Raw genomic sequence first — 6,000 nt, 5'->3', positions numbered from 1 at the left:
TTCTCCTTTTTCCGAATTAAAACACAAGAATTAACTTCAATCATAATTATTTTGTTAAATATAGTGAGCAACTTAATGTTAAATTATTACATTTCCATCTTTCTTCCTGAAAAGAAAGCCAGGGAAATCAGTATTGACAGATCATATGATATAGGGAAGATACTAGAGCAATATTAACAAGGTAGGGCTTGGAAAGTTAATAGTCCTTGTCCCCTGCTAAAGTACAAAGCCTTTTTTCTATAGAGATTTTCTTATTGATGGAAAAAGAAAAAGAGATTGAAATGCATGGTTTCCAACATTTGAGCAAGTATATTAATTACTTCAAAATAATAGTGAGAATAGATGAATTCCACATCTTCAAAGCCCAAGCCCCTTGAACAAAACTCATTCCAGAATCCCAATAAAGAAATTGAACACCCCAATAAAGATTTTGACTAGTAAGGGAAAACACCAAAAAAAAAAAAAAAAATGTAACTTAGAAGAACCAAGCAACTAGCATAGCCATGGCGGCTGCAAGAGCAGCTGGAGCACCCAACACCGCTCCAGCGCTTTCCATTGTTGGTGATGGTGCAATTCCCCCGACATCTTCAAGTGCAGCCGTGGCTCTGAAAGTAACAAAAGCCAGAAGGACCACACTGTAGATGGTCAAAGCCATGGTCACTCTGCAACTTGCCATTTCCCTCTAGTTTCTCAAAAGCAATTAAGAACAAGTAGGAGTAACTTGAAGGAAATTGTACAAGTAGGTTTTTGGGTTTTCAGTGAGGGAAAATGAGAGTGCAAATGGTCTTCTTATAGGAAAGGATTTGTGGAGATGATAGGAACCCAACAGCTATTTATGTTTGTTTAACAACAAGCAACATCATTTTAAGGTGGTGGGCTTTCATTATAATTCTGATTAGCAGTATACCCCATACCAGCCTGGACCAACTGTGCAACGGCACTAATCTATTATTTTAACAACAAAAGAAAGACCACTTTTAAGGCAAGTTCTGCTAATCATGGCGAGGTTTTACCGCGGGGATTCGGCTTGGGTGCTGCAAAAATAAGTACAGGAGATCTGCTGTAAAAGTAACTAACGGTCCAGATTTAAAGCCTTTTTCTCTCTCTCTTTCACATCTCTCCCTCTTAGTCTCTCTTCTTGCTCTTTTTTTTTTTAGCTCCAATGGGTGTGAAAGCTTTTTACCGCTTTAAGATTTGAGATTTAATGAGATGTCAATTAGTCTTGGTTGTTGCTCAAACTTAGCTCTTATATGATCATGATTGGCTTTATATTCCTACTCTAGTTGCATCAACTAAAAACTGTGTCATTGATGAGGGAAAAAAAAAAAAAGAAAAGAAAGAAAGAAAGAAAGAGAGATAATTTGTATTTGGTGAAGTTTCACTTATATCAAAGCTTAATTAAATAGGGAACCATTATTCTAACCATTTAGACCCTCCCCATGTGATTGAGGTTTAAAAAAAATGATAATTTGTTATCTTAAATGGGAGTTTCAGATTTCAAAACCAAACAATTATTCTGCTTCTATAGTGAATACTTATCTTAAACTAACTAAATATGATTTTTTTTTTAAATAAAAATAAATAAAATACTAGGCCTATATTATATGAGTAATTCTAAATGTCATATCCATGTCTCTCTTGTATCCCTCTAAAAATGATGTGGCTTTTAAAATCACCGTGTGATCAAAATTTAATTTTGATCAATCATAAGTCCAACGGTGATTTTAAAAGCCACTTCATTTTTAGAGGGACACAAGAGGGATATGAGTATGACATCTAGCATTTTTCATATTATATATATAGTGCGATATAATACGCATATTTTATGAAAGAAAAATTAGTAATTACTACCTATATTTTAACGCAATTTAAAATTGTTACTTATTTTTTTTTAAAGAAATGTACTCTTCGCTAGGCTTCCCCCTCTAAATGCCACGAGGGAATGGAGCTTAATTTATATATATGCCACACAAGTAATAAATATGACGTGTTAATTTGTACACATGGCGTCTATGATATGATAGGTTTCGTGTATAAACCATTCTTATGCTTCGTTGGTTTCGATGTAAAATGATTTTCGTCTCAGAAAAAATAATTTTCTTGAAAATATTTTTCGGTGTTTTGTTCGCACGGAAAAATTACGAAATGCAAAAATCAGAGTTTGACAAATGTCGTCGGAATCCGGCAACGTCCGGTTGCCGTCGCCGAATTCCGGCGAAAAAGTTTGACCGGATCCGGCCGGAATCTTCCGGATCCGACCGGATCAGGTCATATCCGGCCAGATCCCGGCCATTTTGGCCAGATCCGGCCGGATCAATGGCCTGATCTGGTCATATCTGGGTGGATCTTGGCCATTTTGGCCATATCCGGCCGACTTGGCTGGAAACCGGCAAATTCCGGCCGGAATTTGGTCAGCCGGTGGTCGGATTCCGGCGCCGTCAGGTTTCCGGTGACCAGATGTTGTCGGACTCCGACGCCGACTGGATTCCGACGACTGGATGTTGTTGGACTCCGGCGCCAACCGGATTTCGACGACCGATAATTGTTAAATTCTGACGATCAGATATCAAACATGCGTGTAAGGACGAAGAGTTTCATTTCGGAAAACGATTTACGGTTTTAAAAATCGTAAATCGTTTTCCGAAAATTAAAGAAGCTTTTACGGTCAAATCGAAAATGATTTTCGTTGACCATTATTTTCGCCCCTACCAAACACCGGAAAATGCCGAAATCGTTTTCCAGAAATCATTTTACGTCGAAACAAATGGAGCATTAATCTAATCGAAAAATATGACGGATGAATTGGTTCGTAAAATTTTAAAATTCGAACCAATAATTAGTTTTATAGAAATCAAGATAACAATTTTAAATTGCAAGACTTTCCAATTTGTACACTCTCGATAACCAGATCAGGTTGACTACAATTATTTGTCTGAATTTGAGAGAATTTGGACAGGTGATTGTGAGAGATCACTTATAGAACCCACCTGACCTGATAAGTGGTTAGGCAGCTCAATTTTTATTTAGTTTGATGGGTCTCATAAGTAGTCTCTCAAAATCACATGTTCGAATTTTTTCAAATTTAAACAAATAATCATAAACAATTTTAATCATTGATAACCTCGTACAGTTGTACATTCAGGTGAAACATGGTTAGTATTGTAAACTCAACAAACAGTTGTGGAATCGATACACATTATTTACTTGTATAAAATTAAGGGTTAAATACCTTTTTGCCCTATGTGGTTTAAAAACTTTATTTTTTGCTATCTGAGTTTTCATTTTTGTTATAGGTGGTATCTGTGCTATGGGAAAAGACGGAGATGGTACCTCTGTCTATTTTTCTATCCAAAACCGACGGATTTTCATGTCAGCTGCACATGGCACCATTAAAATTGCGACACGTGGCTATCGTATTTTTTATTTTTATTTTTATTTTTTTTCAGGCTTAAAAAAAAACTAATAAAAAATCGTGGTTTTTAATTTTTCAATTTTTTTTTTTTTTTTCAATTTTAAGATTGTAGGGGTGGCTTAGGGCCACCCCATGGGCCACATAAGGGGTGGTTCAGCCAACCCCAAGGGCCAAAGTGAAAAAAAGAAGAAGAAGAAGAAGAGGATGTTTTGGCCTCTGGGGGAGGCCGAACCACCCCTAAGGGCTATGGGATGGTTCGACCGCCCCCAAAACTGGCTTTAGGGGTGGCTTGGCCAAAAAAGGGGTTGCTGGCCCTAAGCCACCCTTACATTTTTTTTTTCTTTTTTTAAAAGCCTTAAAATTAAAAAAATTAAAAATCACGATTTATTATTATTTTTTTTAAAGCCTCAAAATAAAATAAAAAAATTAAAAAAAAATATGGTAACCATGTGTTGTAATTTTAATGGTGTCATGTGTCATTGATTTGAATCTGTTAGTTTTGGATTGAAAAATGGACGGAGATACCATTTCCGTCTTTTTTCATAGCACATGTACCACTTGCGATAAAAATGAAAATTCAAAGCATAAAATATAAAAATTTGAAACCACATGAAGCAAAAGGGTATTTAGCCCTAAAATTAAGAAAAACGCTAGAGCTCTTAAATTTGTCTTCCAATTGGTCTACAAGCTAACTAATATTGCATAAAAAAGAAAAAAAGCATCTCTCTTTTTATGATGAGACTTTTGCGGTTTCCTCCTGATTAATTTCAGTCACATTCCTATCTAACAAATATTAGATTATATCGAATCTTAAGTGAACTTAAAAATGAGATTTTAAACTATGAACCTATAATATAAGGAGAAATGCTACAAGCTCAACTGATATCTTATCGGTATACAATTTGGGTGACGTGGCATCCCATTATGAAATCTGAATTTCGTTATTCTTTTTAATGAGGTGTCACATCACTCTGGTTATATACGTGAGATACTAGTTGAGTTTCTAGCATTTTTCTAATATAAGAGATGTTAACGGGAATAAAATTCTTTTATTTGTCTGGAACTATTTTATGAAACATGTATGATGTCATGTCATTTAAATTTTTTAAATAATGTGACAATATATTTATTATATGATAAGATATATATATCATTAAATTTTGGATCATGATCATGAAGGCTTAACTTCTGATAACGATGCTTTTTCTTTATTCATTTCATAAAAAATATAGCATGCATGTTGTTTTAATCATATATATATATATATATACAATGAGAAATTTCTTCCATCCAAATATGATATATACTTTGTTTAACTCTTTGAATGTCATTGTTCTTATCAACTTCCATATTTGCAGCATATTTCGGCAAATCACGTCCCTGCCCAATGCCCGGTCCATCATAACTTTAACTAAACAATGATTTTCTTAGTTCTCCATCTCCACTACAAGTGCATTCCCAAATGCAATCTCCTTTGCTGCCCTTACCATCAATGACAATTCTTCCACACGTATGATAATCCTTCTGCATTGCTTAGTGATTTCCTTCCACAAAAGAACTAGAGAGAAAACAAAAGATAGACCGGAGATCTAAAATCGCTACTAACTATGAGGGTTTTGTGTAAACAAAACCTTAGAAATCGAATAAAGGGAATCGAAACCGTACCCAAAATAGTAGAAAAAATTTCATCCCATAGATCGCTGCATGCAGAAAGCAAATATTGAGAGAAGACAAGCAGTGATCACTGTATTATTCAGAAGAATGAAAGAGTTCGGGGATTGGGAGGAGGGAAGAAGCGGAAGATGCAAAAGAATAGTTATCCTTATTTTCTCGATCTCTTTCCTAAAGGGCTTATGTAGTGAACTCGCAAAAATTTCAGCAAATTTTGAGGAAAAATATCACTTTTGTTATTTTAGCTACCTAGTTTTCAAAAGCTTTAAATATCAAACTCCTTAAATATTCCCTACTTCAAATAAATATTCAATTTTTATTAGTTTTATAAAAATAAAATAAAAAAAAAAAAGAACCTTCCGGTAGATCGGCGGGAGCAAAAACGAGAGAGAATTGGCCGGATTTTTGACGATGGGAGCGGAATCGGCCGGATTTTCAACACTGGGTATTGGATTTTTGACGCCGGGGGCATAATCGGCCTGATTATCAAGCCCGGGTATTGGATTTTTGAGGGTCGGAGCAAAATCGGCTAGATTATCAAGCCGGGGTACCGGATTTTTGGGGGTCGGAGCAAAATCGGTTGGATTGTCACGTTGGGTGCTTGATTTTTGACGGTCGGAGCAAAATCCGCCAGATTATCAACGCTAGTAACGCCGACGGGAACTGGGTCAGTCACGCCGTGGTTTGCCGTACCTCCACTTGAACAGCTCGCCACGCCAGTGCTCCACGCCCAATCGGCCATTCACACGACCTGTCGAATGAAAGGATCCTACTCCAGTCGTCGCATCTGAGATGATGATGAATATGAAAGTAAGAGGAAAGAGATGGAATAAAAAATTGAAAAAAAGCAAGAAACGATCGATGAAACGCTCCTCTCATTAGACGAGGGCTTCTGACAATCCTCCATTTGACGATGA

The sequence above is a fragment of the Alnus glutinosa genome, chromosome 5 (assembly GCF_958979055.1).
Source record: "Alnus glutinosa chromosome 5, dhAlnGlut1.1, whole genome shotgun sequence".
In the NCBI taxonomy this organism is placed as follows: Eukaryota; Viridiplantae; Streptophyta; class Magnoliopsida; order Fagales; family Betulaceae; genus Alnus; species Alnus glutinosa.
This window is presented reverse-complemented; position numbering follows the sequence as displayed.